Source organism: Mastomys coucha, unplaced genomic scaffold, assembly GCF_008632895.1.
Source record: "Mastomys coucha isolate ucsf_1 unplaced genomic scaffold, UCSF_Mcou_1 pScaffold9, whole genome shotgun sequence".
Classification (NCBI taxonomy): domain Eukaryota; kingdom Metazoa; phylum Chordata; class Mammalia; order Rodentia; family Muridae; genus Mastomys; species Mastomys coucha.
Genome location: NW_022196915.1, coordinates 83345142 through 83365591, shown reverse-complemented (window position 1 = coordinate 83365591; position 20450 = coordinate 83345142). Strand labels below are relative to the sequence as shown.

At 35.6% G+C, this 20450-nt stretch overlaps 1 protein-coding gene across 1 annotated transcript in view; it reads left to right on the top strand.

Moving 5' to 3' along the window:
- Dach1 (dachshund family transcription factor 1) overlaps positions 1-20450 on the top strand; it is a 378885-nt gene that overhangs the window by 175215 nt on the left and 183220 nt on the right. The gene's annotated exons all lie outside the window — the stretch shown is intronic.

Genomic DNA, 20450 nt, shown 5'->3' with positions numbered 1-20450 from the left:
AGGCTTTCTCTGTGTAGCCCTGGCTGTCCTGGAACTCACTCTGTAAAACGGGCGGGCCTCGAACCAAGAAATCCGCCTGCCTCTGCCTCCCAAGTGCTGGGATTAAAGGCGTGCGCCACCACCGCCCGGCGCCTTCTCGGTCTGTATGGTGTTACTAGAATGTATGCGTTTCATGGTTTGGTATTGTTATTCATAGCCAGTTGGTGTGCTTTTCCCTGGAGAAGGCAATTTCTCCTGCTCTTAACATCCCTCAGTTTCTTGTAGTTCTGTGTGTGCTTCAAGCCTTCTCCATTCTACATGAGCATGTTTATTTGTATAGTCCTTGTTCATGCCATGATTTTTTTATTATTATTTCTTTTTCTTTTCTTTCTTTTCACACTCCAGATTTTATTTCCCTCCCAGTCCACCCTCTGACTGTTCCACATCCCATATCTCCTCCCTATCCCCTGTTTCCAATAGGATGTCCCCTTTGCCTCTACCAATCCATTATACCTCTAAGCTCCCTGGGGCCTGCAGTCTCTTGAGGGTTAGGTGCACCTTCTCTGACTGAACCCAGACCCAACAGTCCTCTGCTGTATATGTGTCTGGGGCCTCTGATCAGCTGGAGAGTGCTGCCTGCTTGGTAGCTCAGTGTCTGAGAGATCTCGGGGGTCTAATTTGGTAAGACTGCTGGTCCTCCTACAGGGTCACCCTCCTCCTCTAAGCTGCTTGTTAGGTCTTTTGGAAGGCAGTCATGGTAGGTCCCTTTTTGTAAGCACTTCTTAACCTTAGTAATAGTGTCAGTTCCTGTCATGTAGCTCTTGACATTTTGAGGACAAACTGAGATATAACTCCCTGTTTCTTGCTTTTACAACCTTCCATCTTCTTTAGTAGTGAATTCTGAGTCATGACTTCGATGGTTGTATAATAGATGTGTCAATTGGGACTAAGCTCAGCAACTTGGGATTTTGATTGGTTCTTATTCTCTGTAATGGAATCTCTCTATTGCAAACAGAGGTTTTCTTGATGAGATATGAGCACTACACTTACACTTAGGCTTGAGAACAAATGTTTGGGATGTATGTCGCAATTATGTTGGTTTAGTAAAGTGGTGGTTGTAGATTCTCCTCCAAAACCTGTTGAGTTCACTAGCCCTAAGTTATTGGTTAGGTTTACAGTACCAGCTATGATTTTATTCTTGTTCCCCAAGTTTTAAATCCAAATAGAGTGTTGTTGGTTACTGTCAAGGTATGCAGGTCACTACTGCACGTTTAAGGATTTTGTGCCATACTGTTCCTTGTTGTGGTCCAGAGGCATCATAGGCAGAGGTACTTGTTTATTTCTATTGTTTGGAAGTTTAAATGGCATCTTCTGGCTGCATGAATGCTAGTCCAAAGTGATGAAGCTTTCAGATCAGATCTATTTCTGTGGCTTCTGGACCCTCAGTCTAAATGGCATGATATTGATATTTCCAGTAGTCAGGACTTAACTTCTACTTCTAGTGGGATTTCTTATGCCTGGTGTTGAGGATTTTTTTTTTTTATGGTGTATGTCTCATAGGAGAAATATTATCAACCCAAATTGGAAACATTATTTAAACTCTATATGTATATACTGACACATATACTCTATCTTCTTTTATATAGATAGTTAATATTATGATTCCTTAGGATTTTTTTAGATATCCTCACTGTTATTTGATTCTCCATTTTTAACCACCATTCCCCTCCTTAATTATAGTCCTTATTAATCCTAATTACCCTTGCATATCTCGTGTACATGGCTATTCCTCTCTATTGCACCCTCTTTCCCACAAAAGATCTAGTTTTTCTTTTAATAAATGTAGATAAGTGTATTTCTGTGGAAGACCATTCTAATTGTACTGAGTTCTCCATAAGATGCATACAATACAATTTCATTTTGCCATTAGATATGCGGTTACTTTATTTTGTATGAGTTTGTAATGTTACTGAAAAAAATTGATCAAATAGCAATGATTGTATAAATTTCAACTAAATCTACAAGTTTGTTAGCTTCTTAATATGGATTTGTGCAATTTAGGAAGATGGACTCTCATTTATTTAGACTTGGAAGAACATTTGAGGGTAGATTATGTTCTGTAAGTAACCATCTCTAATTGTTAACTTTATTTAAAATATAGGTCTGTTTATTACAAATTCTAAATATTTGTAGTATTTCATTTGCTCATTCATTTGAAGTTGGAATGATTGGTCTATGGAGAACACAAAAGAACAAGAAGATGACATATTGAATACTAAGTTGATCAAAACTTCTAGCTTCAACAGTTCTTAGAAAATGAGAAAAATGGTTAAATAAATAAGAAATAAGCACTAACTATATATTTTAGTAATAGCTGTAACTATGATTTCTTTAAAGGGTGAGGATAGGAAGGTGTCAGATGGACTGTTGTGATGGGGTTAAGGTATTTGGGGTGTTTTATTGTACTTTGGAGGAAGGACAAAGAAAACCATGAAAAAGAGTTCTGACACAAAAATGGTTGTTTATTTGTACATTTACCATAAAATATGGGGTAAATATAGACAGTTCAGTGATATATATATATATATATAGAGAGAGAGAGAGAGAGAAAGGTAAGTGGAGAAGAGATTATAAATATCTTAGCATTACCATGAATATAGACTAAAATATTGTATGTTAGGCTATGAGCAAAGAAGGACATTTTAAAAAGGACATTGAATATTTTTTTGTCATACAGTTAGAAAGGAATACCCAAACTAGGGTGGAGAGAAGGAATACATTATAGGAAATTACTTTAGAGAGTATTCCATAGTTAAGATCTGTCTTAGCTTTACTTTTTGTTTATCCAGACTGAGTTTTCTCTTGGTTTGTGTAGCTAGCTCTTTCTCTGGGGGCCAATCAATGATCTTTTATGCAATTTCTGAAATTTATGCAAGAAGTAGATGCCTATGTCATGTCAAACATAGTGATAGAACCTAGCATGACATATGCTAATTAAACACTTGTCAGAATTACATGGGTAAACTTACCAAGTGTCATTTATTTTCAGGCTGAGTAGTGCATTCCAAGAATAGCTCTAGAAAGTTACTTTGAATAAGATTGGATACAAGTACTATGACTCCTGGACACCTAAGTGTCTGTGTTTATGTCTTAAGTAATCCTAGTACAAATACAGCTGCTTTTTGCCAAATGGCATTTCAAATATTTGCATTGTATATTCTGAACCTTGTAATGCACACATTTCAAATTTAAGAAAATGCAGTCTTGGATAGTCTTGCTTTATTTGCATCCTTGAAGAATTATTAATAAAATTGAATCTTAATTGAATCACTCTCAATTCTTCATCAATTCAATACTTTAAAATGAATTAAGTAATCTGAATTGAATTAGCTTATTCACTTCCACCTTGGTTCAGAGTGAATGATTTCAAATGATGCCAAAAGAGTTGCTCACAGAGAATACTTTTGTTGAAGAGGCTTCCCCTTTCATCTTTCTTTTGATGCTTTCTCTTCTTTCCTGAACTAATTACTCTTTTCTTTTTGACAGCTTTAAGCTCCATTCTCAAGTATTATCTCCTTTCTTCTGGACCATTTATTCATGTCTTCAGCAACTTAGTCAATGTTTACCTTAGCAAAGCTCTCTGATCCTTTCTAAAAATGAAACGAAGATGCACAGTTCACTTATTGTTTGTCCTTCTCCCTCCTTGTTTTGTCTCAGCATTTTTGATATCCAGTTTTCGGGGTAGTCTTCCTGTGACACTTTGTGAAAGCCTTTTCTGATCTCAACTTCTTATTCCTGTGTCTCAGTGTGTCTTTCTCAGGTTTGACTACTTATAAAGTGTGTGTATGTGTGTGTGAGTGTGTGTGTGTGTGTGTGTGTGTGTGTGTGTGACAGAGAGAGAGAGAGAGAGAGAGAGAGAGAGAGAGAATGTGTATATGTGTATACGTCTTTCTGTGTATGTGTGGTGTATTTGTGTAAGTTGTATATGTATATGTTTGTGTTTTTATGTGTAGGTACTTGTATGTGAGTGCATATGTATGCATGTGTGTGAGAAAAAATGTGTATGTGTGTATATGTCTTTCTGTGTATATGTGTGATTTGTATATATGTGTGTTTTTGTTTGAGTATATGTGTTTTTATGTGTAGGTGCTTGTACATAAGTGCATATTGTGTGTGTGTGTGTAAGAGAGAGAGATAGAGAGAGAGAAGGAGAGAGAGAGAGAGAGAGAGAGAGAGAGAGAGAGAGAGAGAGAGAGAGAGAGAAAGAAAGACAGAGAGACAGAGAGACAGAGAGAGACAGAGAGAGACAGAGATGTGATGGGGGTTGTATACTCCCTTTTCCCTTATCTTTTCTGTTTTTCTTTCTGAGTCCTACTTATCATCTCTGATTTTTATCCTTTGGAAAATTTAAACACACAGAACAAATTACAAAACAAAACAGATATAAAGGCATATGTATAGAATCTAATACATAGGATATGCCAGCAGGAAGATTACCATGAATTTGAGGTTAGCTATGTTATACAATGAGTTTGGAGCAAGGGTTACAGGGTAAAGAATTAAAATAAGAGACAATTTAAAATTATCAAAAACTGCTCACAGCCAACCATTGAACTGATCATGGGGTCCCCAGTGGAGGATTCAGAGAAAGGACTGAAGGAGTTGAAGGGGTTTGCAACCCCATAAGAAGAACTACATTAACAAACCAGACCCCTCCTCCCCCCCCAGAGCTTCCAGGGACTAAACCACCAACCAAAGAGTACACATGGAGGGACCCATGGCTCCAGCCACATATATGGAGCAGAGGCTGGCCTTGTCCAGCATCACTGGAAGAAGAGGCCCTTGGTCCCATGAAGGCTTGATACCCCAGGGTAGGGAGATGAGAGGGTGGGTAGGTGGGAGTAAGGGCACACCCTCATAGAAGCAGGAGGAGGGAGTATGGGATAGGGCATTTCTGAGGGTGAATCAGGGAAGAGGATACCATTTGAAATGTAAATAAATGAAATAACTAATAAAAAATCTGAACTTATGTTAAAAATAAAAAATAAAATCATCAAAAACCAAACACCTACCTAAATATTTTTTAGTTATACATGACTAACATCTTTATTAACATTACCTCACCTCAAATGCAACTATGTCTAAAATATCATCTTTCAATTTTGTGTTCTTAATGTCATTGTGGTTTTGAAAATTTTAATTTAGACTGAGACAATAGCCTTTTGAGACTATAAGTTGGCTTAATCTTTCAAAATTTAAAAGAGTTTTGTGAAAAATATCAGTGGATATTTATTTAAATACTTAAATTTTATTCCAATTTTTCCTTTGTTTCCTAGAAAAATAAGTACATTTTACTAAATATTTCAAAACAAGAATTTTCTCTTGGGAATAAATATTAATTAAATTCTCTAACAGTAATTTGAAATAACTACTACAGAAGTTTACTATTAAAAATAAAATAAGCCGGGCGGTGGTGGCGCACGCCTTTAATCCCAGCACTTGGGAGGCAGAGGCAGGCGGATTTCTGAGTTCGAGGCCAGCCTGGTCTACAGAGTGAGTTCCAGGACAGCCAGGGCAACACAGAGAAACCCTGTCTCGAAAAACCAAAAAAAATAAAAAAATAAAAAAATAAAAAAAAAAAAAATAAAATAAAATGTTCAGTTATCATCTTTGGATTGTTCCTGCATTTGCAGTGGGTACTGATTTATATGTGAATGACAGTGTTTGAAAACATCCTACAGCAGTTAAGATGTGGCTGAGTTGACATTTGAAATGTTAATAATCATGAAATAATTCAAATACATTTTATGGTGCCAATCTACTGACAAATATTTTATGAATTAAGGAGTTTTGAAATAATAATAAATAGTATCAGCATTAAACAGAATGTCTTTATAGTGATTAGAAATCAGTATAGCAGAGCTTAACGTGTAGGCTTTCACTAGTCTCTCCTATCATCCCTTAAAAGCTGGTTTAGTGTCTCCTGTTATCAAAAGCATGAGAAGATAGGAACAGCCTTCTATAAAAATAAACTTGAATGGGTCAATGTATCTTGAGTTCTGAAACCAATAAATAATGCTTTCTATTATTCTAATATATTCATCATGTTACATGAGCCATTTATAAGGTAAAATATTTCAACTTTTGTCCAGTCATTGATAGATACAGTATTGAAACGTGTTGTTTAGAATTATAAAACAATGGGAAAGACACTCTTCTGGGGATCTTTCTCTTTAATATTATTATACTAACTGAATTGTTGCTGCTGTACTCATAGTAATGATACGTACAGAATGCTAGTGAATGCACAGCAAAACTTGTCAACGCCCACAAAGGAAATTTGACAGGAACAAAGCATTGTTGCTATGACCTTTATAAGTACCACCTTGTTACTATGGAATATTGAGGAAAGAATTCCTATTGTCAGACTTCTTATCTTTCTTTTTTTATTCTACATAATTCCTGTTTCAAAGTGAATTGCACACATACATGAGAAGAAGAGAAGAATTGCTTAGGACAAACATTACATCTTTAGAATATGAGCACACATAACAAGAAACCAATCAGTGGAGAAATGGGCTACCACACTGAATCAAATACAGTTATGAGATCAGAGAAGATAGGCTTCAACAGGTACTAACTTTATGTATATGTATATGATGTATATGTATATGTAATTTAGTGATCATAGAAATATCTGAAAGACATAAGTTTACTTAATTCTTCAAAATAATTTCCTCATAATAATTTTTCTTTCATTTATGCACATTAATTATGAATATTGATGTAATTAATTATAAAAACATTTAATTAGGCAAACAGAGTTATCTCCAATTAGCAAATTTTTGCTCAAAACAGGGGCTTTAACAGAGTGAAGTGACAACCTATATAATAGTAGAAATCCCTACCACTTATTTATGTAACTGAAGGTTAATATTCAGAGTATATAATAAATATGTATTTCAAATCTAAAATTTCAGTGTTATGCAAGAATTTATCCTGTTTTTTTTAGAGCAATGTTGTTCAAGCCCATTCGACTGCTTTCTATTTTTGATATAAGTTTGTCATAGTATAATTAGCCTTATAATCCTTTCTCCTATAATGAGAGATGGATAATTCAAACTCATACGTATAATTTCTGTTATTCCATTATTTATTTTTCATTTTGCTATGGTATTGTTTTAGTTTCTTTTCTCACCACAGTTACAAAGTTTTAGATAGGGCAACTGGAGGGACAAAGTAGGCATCCTGGCTTTCAGCTAAAGGGAGGTCGGTGCAGAGTCAGGGCATAGAGAAGGGCACTAATTTACAGTGAGTGTATATGATGGAGGTGATTCTTCATCTCACATCTGACAGCACAGTGGGAAGAGAGCAGGGCAAGCAGAAGTCCAGAGAACACTCCTGCAATGATTTGCTTTTCCAGCCATCCCGCAAATCTGATCTTTTCATCACTTTCCAATGCTACTCTAGGATTATGAATCCAATGTAACAGGACTAATGCCTTCATTACTTGAGAACTCCTTATAATCTAATTGGCTAAGGAAATGCATCATGTCACATACACACCAGAGGGTTGCTGTCCTAACCAATTTGCTCAACATCTTCCAATTCAGTCAGATTGGTAATAGTTATTAACCATTATAAACATAAATTGTAATTCCATTTTGATCATTTATATGTTAGTTTATGGTGTTGAATTATTCATATTAGCATCTTCCAGTGACAACACTAGGAATGATACTCTACCTCTACTGAGTGCTTAGTGTTCCGAGTACAATGGAGGGTCCTTATATTTAGCCCTTCATTTACTTTTCCTATCCAGCAAAACACATGGGAATTTTCTCAGGGTCATTCTTCAAAGAAGTTAACGATTTGTTTAGGCACTCTTACAAAATTGTAGGTCCAGATTTTAAGGAATTTTTTTAATTGATCCAATGTCTTTTCATTCAAGTACTTACAACAACAAGGTTTCTTGTGAAAAGTTTGATCCTCCTAGTGGTCATCCCGGGGAAAGTGCCAGTGTATCGATCTGGCTTTACACTCTGCTCTGAGCATGTAAAGATGACTTTTTCAACAGCAGGAAAACTGATGCAAAGTGATAAAGAAAGGCTTGCTGTGTTGCGATGATGGCCAGGAGAAGTGGTGGTGCTGTCCTCAAACTCTTGTGTCATTCATCACTTACAACGTAGTATGTTATTTAATTTTCTCATCCATTCTTCAAGAACTAGGCAACATGATTTATATTTTTACAGCTATAAGAAAGTAAGCCATAGTTGGCAGGTCTTACAGAAGTTGTCTTCCCATAATAGAAAAAAGTTGGGACTAAAATTATACAGTTTGCATGTATTACTTTCTCTTACTTCTGTTACATCATACAATTTATTTTTTTCTTTCTTTGACAATTTTATACATGTATATTATGAGTTTTATTGATTTTCAACTCCATTTCAGCCATTGCAGTCCCATCACTCTCTTACTCCCCTTCTCTATTAAATTCAAGCTTTTTTTTTCTTTTCAAGATATTTTCTTTATATGTGCCCTATTGAGATTAGTTAGGGTTGCTTTAGTGAACATGGGTGGGGAGGTCTGGGAGTCTGGTAATTAATCAGAACATATACCATACAAGACAATGAACCCCCTCCCAGAAATAACTAACTGCCAATAGTCTTTTAGAATAGGGGGAGACTCTTGAGCATGTTCTTGATCCATGAATAAATCATGAATAATCTAGACCTGTATCTACAGATGCATAGATAACATGTGTGCAATGGCCATGGCATATCCAGAAGATAGCGCTTCACAGCCCTTCTTCCCATCCTCCAGTTCTTTACCTTCCTTCTGCCCCTTCTTCTGCACTTTTTTCTCAGGTTTGAAATGGGTAATATTTATGTTCCACTATGGCCTTGCATCCCACAGTCATTTATTCTTCGGGGCTTTGACCACTTATGAGACTCTGCATTAACCTCTGCCCACTGTACTCAGAAGTTCCTCTTGTGAGGACTGTGACCAGCACTATACTAGGATTATAAACATAACTTCAAGAAAAAAAAAACATAACTTCATGATTTTTCTACAACGGTTTTTAATATTTAAACTCTTAAAAGCAATTAGTATTTGTTTTATTAACAGTATAAAAGAAGAGATCAAACAGCACTGTCATGATAATAAACACGTGTACATGTTTAGACGTCTAGTTGATGTAGTTCAAAAGTGACCTCAGTGTTCAGATTTCCTTGTCTGGTGCATATTTAATTATCTCGTAATCAAATGATAATTGGATAATTACTGAAATATATGAACAATATCAGAAATGTAAAGTCTTGTACATTATCTTATTATATAATTTAAAGGCATAGAATCACATTACTCTTTCTACAGATATCTCTCCAGTTAAACGTGGCAAAGAAACCAGAGCATTTAGTGTTGTTTCATGTTTGTGTTCTTGTGACTCTAAAAGTAAAAAAAAAAAATGAGTGTCACCACAGATTTTTATGAAGCCTTTATTTGAAAGAATGCAACAAAATTTTTTATTCTGAAATGCAAAATAGATTTGGAGGAAAAATAATATCTTCTTAGCTAAAAGAAATATAGATTGTCCATCATGTAAACATTGCATAATTCATAAATATTAAAATATTGGGTTATTTTAAATGTCAGAGTACCTTTAATTATTATTAAGAATATTAGATATTGCTATATTCTTTTATTCTACAATAGGTATTTTTTTCTTTATATCAGCAGACCTTGATAATTTTTATTCTCTCTTCCCTCCCTTCTCTTCCTTACTGATGGTAACCTGATTTTATTAAGGTATCATGATTTTCTTCTTACCATACAACAGAACCTTATTTCAATCCAACTGTGTCATTCTTTGGCTTTGATTGATTATGTATGTCAGATCATGTGATTAAGGCTCAGGAATTCTCAAGATGGGATCTTTTGGATATCACCTGATAAAAATTGTCCCCATCTTTAAATTTTATCAGCTGTAAGAGTTCTTGCACTCAACTTGGTAATGTGGTGATGCAAGACCACAAAGACAATCTGGTATAAATTTGGATTCTAGACATTTAATGCAATGACTTCTCATCCTGAACTGTGCATTTCAAACCTTCCGATGCAAGACAACAGAATGAAATTACTCAATTTGAGATTCTTTATTTATTTTCACTTCCCTGCTCTCTCAAACATCTTTGTTTATGCTTTGTATCGTACTAATAAAAAATACCAAGATTTTAAATTTGTGATATTGTTCACAATATTTAAGGTTTTATTAATGTTCATCATCATTCTTATAAATTTATTAAGTCATATGATTCACTAAGACCCTTTTATTTTTCTCTAAATATTTTAAGCATGGGATCCAAACATAAACTTGTAGATTGTTTCTTACTTCAAGCCTACACTACTACCCTTCAGTATTTACACTTGTAGCAGTTTCTTCTAGGCCCCTGAATACAGATGTTCAGTATTGACTTAGTTTCTTTGTCTTGCTGGCTTCATGATAAATAGACTATGAGTAGTTGTTATTTCAATGGCCTTTGCATTTAACAAATGTGTTTATTACTCTATGTGTATACTTAATTACTATTCCTCTGTTCCTGAAAATCTTTTCAAAACTCGTTCTGTTTGTGTTTATATATGGGTAAGAGCACATGAATGCTGGTTCAGCAGAGGACAGAGGTTCTGGATACCTCTGGAGCTAGAGTTACAGATGGTTGGGTTCTGCCTGATGTGGGTGCTGGGAGTCAGATACAAACCCTCTGAAAGAGTAGCCCATGCTCTCCACTTCTGACACATCCTTCCAGCCCTGGTTTTCCACTTACAGAAACATTCGAGTGTGACATTTTTATCTTTTCAAACTGAAGCCCACTAGATAAAGTGATAAGACTTCTGAAGTCTCTGCTGTCGGATGCCAAACTGGCTTCCGTGTTGATCTGTGCTCTGCTGCTGTGCTCACAATGTTTGTGGCCAAAGACAATAGTTTCCTTTGACTGAGTCACAGCCTAAAAAAAAATGCTATGGCTGAAGTAATATATATTTGTTTCTGTGAAACAGGAAGAGGCTTACTCGGGCACAAAGCATTTACTTGAAGACCTTTCCAGCTAGAGCTTAGAGGATGAGTTTGTTCTCTAACCTGAGTTTCTCGAGTTTCAGAAAAACAGTATTCTGTTAGGCCACCAGGCTAGTGTGGTGATGTCTAGATATTACTTCAATCAAAAACTGTATTCCATTACCCTAGGATCTGTGTCAAACTGTATATTAGGTTAAAGGAAAAAAAACAACAAAAGCTCCTGGTGGTTGAAAGACTTTAAGTATTATGCTACATTGCTGCATTGCAGGCACAAGCATGTTCCTTGAGCATTTTAGAGTTTCACAATGCACAATTAATTAATTGAGTCAATCTAGCTAAAACACCAGTCTGAGTTACTGTCTGCACGTTTAATAAATCCTTTGAATTCCCTTGATCTGGCTTGTTTCTTATCCTCCCTGTGCTCTGTAGCACAACTTTCCCAAACCCATAAAACTTTGATTAATGGAAGAAAGAATTAAACTTGAGATACCTGAGTTTGTTTCTCTCCCAGGCTTCTCTGACCTCTGGGTCATTTTCTAATGTACCTTGGCCATTTTCTCTAAAAGAAAACAGTAAATGAGAATAGAACTGTAATTTTAAAGCATGACTGCCCTTGCTTTTAACAAATCTTATAGCTACAAGTCCATGTATATAACTTTACATTCAAACAGTGTTGTGATTCTTTTCCTGGAAGTAGCGGGCACTTCTTATGCACTTATTGGCCACACATGCATGTGTGTAAGTTAGGCAGAAGAAAAAAAGTTGGACAAAAGATGAAAAAAGATCTCATGTGACCAGTCTCTCTATACATGCTTCCTCCTGTAATACTAAAGTTGGGTGTTATGAATTTTTTGCACATTGGGAAATCATTGATTCTCAAAGCCTCTCTCCATTAATGAAGACCAACTGTCTCAGTTTTCTTCAGATTCTCATACCCGGATTAATCTGTAACCAGAAATGTAAATTGGGGGTTCTCCTATTGTATACAGAAGTTTACTTTTCAAATTCTCATCAAAGTCTGATTGTCTTAAATCTCAGTAGGTTTCTCCTAGGGAATCATTTTACTCTTCCCTGTAAATACAGAAAAGCAGAAGCACTGAGAAGAGCCTGTGCCTCTATCTGCATTGGAGTAAGGCTTGTTGCTCTCCCACAGTGTGGAGAGGAGCTCTTAGAGGTCATGCTTTCATCCCTGTGCTGCTTGAGTAAGCTGCCATGCTGAATTGATTCTTATGTGACCCAAGTTCGGTCCTGGAGACTTGTGCATGGCATGAAGAGAGTGCCTGTTCTGTACATCGCTGCTATGGGGGTACGTTTACATACTCTGGAGAGAACACTTTGGCTGGGAAATAAAACTTTGTCAGGTATATTTCTTTAGGTCTCCCTTTACTTTGTATTCCACAATAGGCTGCAAGTAGTGGGAGGCCACTCTTTCTACCTTCCACCACAGCCAAGTGACTCAGGAATCTTCTTTAATGCATGGAGGTGTAGATCAAGATATCTTTGAGGTAGTGAGCAGCTTTGATCATCATACAGTGTCTCTGGGAAAAAAAATCTGAGAATATCTATGGTTGTTCATCAGAAGTTGACTTATCTCCTCCACCAAATACTAAAATGAGAAGTGCAGAGAGATCGCTGGTTGAAAGTGTAAGCTAGCCAGATGCAGTTATTCCTCCTACAAATTCTGATTGACTATTGTTAAAATTAAATATTTGCTACTAGTGCTTTTTAATGTCACAGAAGAAGGATTTTTCCACTTGAGTACTTTAGGAGATAGGTAGACAATGCAATAACTCCAATGCCTTTAATTAATACTAAACTGTCATGGGCCTTGGACAGTGATGGAAATATAAGGTTTCCTGTATCATCGTGCAGGAGACTCTAAGAGGCGGTGGTCACAGGGTAGAGCTCATGTCTTCCCTGTCCTCTTTGTGGTTTACCACTGAGCTTGAGGGGTTGTTCTCTAAGACTCAACACCTAAAGAATGTATTTTTTACATTGTTCAAAGCTGACCTCTGCTTCTCAAAAAGTTTATCTGCATTTTCCATCTGTTTAGAAACATACATTTTTGGTTAAGAGACTAAAGACAATCTTTCTTTGTCTCTCTCTCTCTCTCTCTCTCTCTCTCTCTCTCTCTCTCTCTCTCTCTCTCTCTCTCTCCCTCTTTTTTCCTGAGCTAAAGAGGTTGAGATAAAAAAGAATGACTGCTTTAAAAGTCACACATGGCTGTAATTTAAGATTTTTTTCCCCTCTCATTGTCCGTAACAGTTGAAAGAAACCTTCAATGAAAGTTTATTAACTAGGCCAATGCCTGAGGCAATAAAGGCTCATTTACTACCAGTTTCTTGGCTGTTTTTCTTCTTCTATTTTTCGGTTAAACTCATAGCGTAAGATAATACTTCACAAAATTAAACCTTTGACCTTCTGTAGAGTTAAGTCTCCTTTGATTAGATAAAGTAACAATTTATGGTCCAGTCGAGGTTGCACATGAAATGAATAATGCAGGAGACTCCGTGTGGACTGAGCAGCTATTGCTTTTGAAAAGATGAATGCTGTTTAAAGCAGGAGTCCACTTAAGTGTTGTCTTTATTCACAATGTACTCCAGCAATATTTCAAAAAGTTTTTACTTCTAAAATAAAGTTATATTTGACTTTTTTAAAAAAAATTCATCAGAAAGATCTCTGGTATAATACTGCAAATAGAAGTTTTGAGCCTCTTACAGGATGGTTGTACATATATGATAGGGCCCTATAAGTCAGATAGTACAAAGAACTGAGTGGTCCTGCTAAATATATTCATGAGGGAAAAAATAAGATAACTTATTTCCCAAAGATGCATATCATGATGAAAAGAAAAATGGAGATTGGTAATAGCATATTTTGGACCTGTTAACAAGACTAAATTAAAAGAATGTTTAGCTGTTTTAAGTTAGGAACATAAATAAAATAGAATAATGTTAAGCAGAGTCTCCTTTTTGAGCAAGTTCATAGGACTTCAGTTTCTTAATATTATGATGTAATAGTGATGTGTTTAATTAAAAATGCAAGTCAGTCATTTCTGCAAGTCACACTACAAGTCTGAGATATCAGAACTGTGACAGGGTGATCAGAAATGAAATTTTAGGTAGGAGTTTATGCTTTAAAGTGAATTTGCTTGAAAATAGTTTTGTGTAAGGAAATGACAAAAACCATCAAATATACATGACTGGAAACATTTTCCTGAAATGTTCCCGTACCACGGAAGAGATGCACATGCCTATGAGTCAGATCTGCTGCTTAGCTGTGCCTTAGCTCAGAGCAGACAGGGATGTGTGCACAAGGAGCAGCTCCTGCTCCCTACAAGGCTACTGCAATTAGCTGGTTGTTTAAATTACTAATTGTCATGCAGAAGTTGAATGCCTAAGAAAGTGTTTTAGTTTTAGTTTAGTTCTTTTTCAATTAGCTTAAATTATTTAAGGTGAATAAATCTACTGCCGTGATTTAGTTTCTTTTAATAGAATCTCTTGGCACAAAACAAATTAGGTCAAGAGGAGCCACTGGATCTGTACAAACCTGGATGCTGTTCTCAAAGTGAAAACACTTCAGGAAAGTTCAGGATTTGCTGTCACTAGTATTCTGAAAACAAATAAAAACTACAAACAAACAGCGAATGATTCAAAATCCCCAAAGTCCCATTTATTTTCCTATCGGAAGTAAAGATCTTTTTCTACTGAAATATTTTAAAGCAAAAGGGAAGACGTGAATAATAGAATACCCATCTGCTCTCTTTCCAGGTGAGCTATGCTGAATATGGTAATTAGGCTTCATAAGGGTACATTTTTATTCTTGAAAAGCAACAATGTCATATTGTGATCAAGCTAAATTTGCCTATGACACATTCAAGGCATTAAGTAGGTAACTTCCTAGTGATTACAAAGTTGTGCCAAGAAAAAGACTTCATCAGCCCCAGCCTGACACCTCCCTCAGCTTGTGGACCACATTCACTTTCCTTTTGAACATTCTCTATCCGAGGCGGTGGGGCCTGTCCTTTCAAAATTCATCTGATTTGTTTTTTTTACCCCAAGGTCCAACTGGATGCCTACTTTTCTAAGCATTATTTCCATTCAGATCCTCTTTGCAAACAAATGAGGAAAGTATCCACCTTCTAGGCCAATTATGTCCCTGACATGCCTGCAGGAGCAGAAAGTGGAGAATGTATTATCTTGAGTGTACTTGCCGTCTGGTACTCAGTGATGGGAACTGTAAATGTTCCCAACTCACCCTGACCCTGAACTGAATTTTCTCAAGACAAAAAACAATGTCCACAAATATTGATGTGTCTCCATGACTATACAATCCTCATGGGTCTTTTCATGAAAATATTTATGTTACCATATCAGAAAACTTTTATGTCCTTTTTCACATATTTTGTTGTCTTTGTATAATTTTCTCTAAACAAGACTCAAATTAAAAAAAAAAATGAATTTCTTCTCTCTTCTCTCCTCCTGTGCTCTCTTGTCCTCTCCCCTTCCTCTCCTCTCTTTTCCTCATCTCTCCTCTTCTTCCTCTCCTCCTCTCTTCTTCCTCTCCTCCTCTCTTCTTCCTCTCCTCCTCTCTTCTTCCTCTCCTCTCCTCCCCTCTCCTCCCCTCCCCTCTCCCTCCTCTCCCCTCCTCTTCCCTCCCCTTCTCTCTTCTATGCTCATAACAAACTATAATCCAGCAGAGCCACAAAGGTGCAGATGCATTCTGAGAAGAACAAAGATAAAAAGGTGACTTATCAAAGGAAATTGAGACAAAGTAAAATATTTGAGAAGATTATTTAAGTTCAAATGCTGGCTAGATGATCCTTTTGTTGAATAAATATGCTTGTGGCATTTTTACTATGCTCATCAATCTAGCCCAGCACAGCAATACATTACCTAGTTGCTCCTTTGAAAACATCTTTTTCAAATGTCATATTCTGTCAGTCTACTTAGAACTACCTGCCCAGGCTTAATTACTAGGTCATTTTACTTGATAGCTCTAAATATAAGAAGAAATGCTGGGCCATAGAATGACACAAGGAAGCTAATGCTTTGTTCATTAAGAAATAGAAAAGATATGGGATATGATGCTTCAGTGAAAGTTAAAGTCAAATTTGATTATTTCTGTTAGCATGCATAATGAGAATTGGTTCAATTTTAAGTTATGCAGAAGACAATACTCATTTTGAATTGATGTACACCAGATATAGGACTCAGGCAATACTATGAATGTTGAATTTTATCAATACTACATATAAAAGAGTTTTGCACACAATTAAATGTGAATTATAATTCTCTCTATGGCAAATATATTGTGAATTTTATGAAACTGTCATTGAAAATTTGGTCAGATTTCTCTGCCAGCTGACATATTTGTGCATTTATTTGTCTGTCTCATCTTGACTCTCCATAAAGTCCATAAGCTATAAAGTAAAGAGATGGATCTTATTCCAAACACTGTGACTTCCTGGATTCTCTTCCGTTCTCTTTACCCTTATTTTCAGTAGGTTCAGAATTGAAATGTGACTTAGAAGTGAGCTTGCTCTGTCATTGTTTAACTTTGTAATACTATGGAAAATATTACTATCTTTGCATCTGCATCTCATTTTCAGGAAAACACAAATTAGCTTTTTCTAGTACCCATGTTTATTAGTTGAGTCCCCAAGTGGTGGCTTAGTAATTATTTTCTAGAGAGAATAGTATTAAAGGAGAGTAAGAAAGAGGTACACATGACATGCTAAGCTTGCATTTCCACACAGAAGCACAATTCTACTGAACCAAATTACAGTAATTTAACTCTTTTTGTTTATTCTGGTTTGTCCTGTTTCTCTGATTCAGTGATCAGAAGGTGCGATTTTCAAAGGCTCCCATTAAGATGCTTAAGTGATTTACTCATGGGCAAATGACATCCTCATGGTGGTTGGCCCTCTGATCCCACTGAGGTTCTAACCCCTTCATTCAGGGTAACTGAAATCTGTAACTATCAATACATGATAATGTTAATTCTTGTATTTATTTGGTTTATCAATGATTAACTTTGCAATAATAATAACACTTCTTTTATAACATTGTTTCAATGAGAATATAATTACATCTCTTTCTTGCTTCCATCTCCTTCCTCCAAACCTCACAATTCCTTTTTCTCTAATCTACCCCACCCCCACACTGTTTCCTGACTGCCTACATAATATATGTACAATAACAATATCGATAGACATGCTAACTCAGAGGGAGATAATATGTTTCTTACTATATGTTGATGCACCTTTGTGAGGTACCTTTTTTTTTTTTTTTGGTTGTTATTGTTAGTCTAAACATTTCTAAAATCTAATTCAATCAATTGAAAAACTGAAAACTGGTATAGAAAGTGTTTCCATTAGTGGCCTCAGGGATCAATTTTCCCTTTCTCCACAGAATACAAATGTGCTACAAAGGGCAAGAAAGTCAGTCTAATGGACATTAAGAGACAAGTTCACGCTGAAAATATTCACTTTAACCAGATGCACAATTAAGTTTCTTGTTCTAGTAGCTTATAATTTCTGCAATTTAAGCATCTGAGATAAGAACAGACATGGTTCAATCACATTTTTAATTTATTTAGAAAGTAATAAGAAATAAAATAACTGGAGATTAGTGCCAGTTTTTGGACAGCTGGTATTTAAATAAGGATAAGAAAAAAGTAGAGTAAGAAAAAAAAGAGAGAGACTGGTGTTTTCAAGTTGCTGTACTGAGCCAAGGGTTCTGTGTCTTGGAGTGATTTCAATTGAGTTGTAATTCAGACTCATATGGAGCTTACAATGCACCTTCAACATCGTGTTTCAAAGTCTATAGGAACTGTCAGGAGCAGAAAGATTGCCTCACAGTAATGAGTGTTGAATTGAACTATGCTTTTTGATGTTTTACTTTCTGAATTGAATTGTTAGACAAGATTAATTGCACACAGTGAGAGTTTTAAATGAATGACTATGTAAAGCATTAAGTTCCTCTCTATGCCACTTGGGGAAAAAATAGCTGGAAGGTTTAAATGAATAAATGTATTTAATGCACAAAATGCTTGGGCTAATTTTAAAATTCCTTTACTAACATCCTTATTGAAAATAGAAACCTGCTTTATTCATCTGTCTTGGTTATATTGCTCTGGTTGAAGTAATTTAATATTCCAGCTTTCTACTAATCTTCTAGTTCAACAGAAGTAAACAATAGCTTTCATAAATTAAAAATTCACTCTTCTAAACATGCTTATAAGATTAAAAAAAAAAACAAGGCTGTAAACATTTATGACTGAAGCAAACTAGATTGTTCAAATCCTGCCATGATGCATCGTGTGTATCAATATGGCAGTGATATCAGTTAGAATGCAAACAAGCCTTTAAATGATGTGCCCCTTCATTTCAGCTGGAGAAGCCGCTTCACACCATCTGCCTATCAGATGGTTAGGAACCAGTACTGCGTATTAATGCCACATGTTCGATTTTCCTCCTCCTTGTAATGGTTAGATTCATATTGCTAATAGCTGTGCATGAGCACTGTCGAGGAAATTTCTGTGACGGTGGAGTGATGAGATATTTATAAGCCGCCTGTCTCCCTGAATAATCAGGGGGAAAGAATGCCAGACATAAATAACCTATCAATGCCAGAATATTAATAATAACTATGCTTGACCATAATTTCTTGCATGTTTAAGCTTATTTTTTCTAGGTTTTAGTAAGCAACGTAGACTAATAAATAGTGGGTCATATGGAATATTTGAATACTTACTGTCTCTTCAATGTATCATAACTTTTCAACCATTAGGATTTGAAAATTGCATTTTATATGGAATTCAATGTAAAAGTAGACAGCATATCAAACATTTGGAAGTCATCTTGATGTCTTTGAAACCAAAGATCAAAGATTGGGCTTTTCAAGTTAATGAGCAAACAAACAGATGAGAGAAAGGATTTGACAGCAATATGTCTTCTTTATTGATATTTATAACCTACAGTTGTAATCTTCTACTTAGAACTAAGGGCACTAACTTATTTGAAATAAATATAATGAGATACTTACTCTTTTTTTAAAAGGGTGATCAGGATAGCTTAATAGCATTTGAAAGAATTTAAAGGCTGTTTAATGAAAGTTGAAAGCAAAAAATAATTGCTTTCTTTATAAAGAGGATCCATTCACATTGTAACAATACTTGCTTCCCTTCCAAAATTTAGACCCATGGTATTATATTTGAAATACCAAGGGCTTCATATCAACACAGCACACACAATTTGGAATCAGTGATTATATAATACCATTGATTCATGTGGATGGTTGAATCAAAACATGTGCTAAGATAGCTCAACAGCTAGGTTCTAAGACCTTTGATAGTGGTTTAGTATGTTTAGTGAATGGAATCAAGGACCTGATTCTTTCTTACTGTAAAAAGCCATTTTTTTCATTCATTCATCTGCTCATCTTATTATCTGTCTTCTTATATTGATTATTTTCAGTGTAATCATTTTGCATTTCAACTGGTTGGTCTTCTTTGGCTCTTCTCTCTCACTTTATGGGTGGATATAGTGAGTTTATATTTCTATGTTGGTTTTTAAGCATTCACTTTTGAAGGTCATTGCAATAACATTCCACATGGTTAATAAGCATTCATCATAAAATAGATACTGTGTAAATTTTAGTATAAATTTTTCAGCCAATTACTTTTACATGAAAATAAAAAATCTTATATCCAAGAAATCTTTTGTCCCCTTCCCACTTTTGTGTGAAATACCGAACTGAATAACTCTGAAAATGAAAATTAGCTGTTTTGACTAGGAGGAGTTAAAAGCAGTGGTAATGTGACAGGTAAGACACTTTGAAGTGAGACCTGAAAGCAAGGGAGGCAGAGCATTCCATGAGTCTGAGGCAGATTGGAGTTCACTCAGTACAAATACCACTAGAGAGATTAAGGAGAACAGCACATACTAAAGATTACTGGCATTTCCCCCAGAGAATAATTATTTGCTTTATAAAAATGTTGTCATGGTTGGAATTCTTGGAGTTCTGTAAATCATTTATTTCCCTGTCTTCTTCTTCTTCTTTTTTTTTTTTAAGGAAGTTAATTAGTGAACAACATATACAATACAACCTCTATGTGAGGCTGCAATGAGATTAGAACTATGCTTTCGCTAGAGACAATAAGTTCAGAGGATTTGAGGATTTCCTTGGAGATTTGAAAGGAAAGGACGAGTGACAGCTAAAGGGAACTATAATAAATGTAAAGGGTTGCCAAGTGGCTTGTGATCCTCTCAAACCTTAGGCACAGAGTACTTATGGAGAGTCGTGTTTTACATTAAATTAATGAGATTTACAATCCCTCGTGTAATCACATACAACCTAACACAAATAAAAAATGTTCATGTACTTTTTAAAAC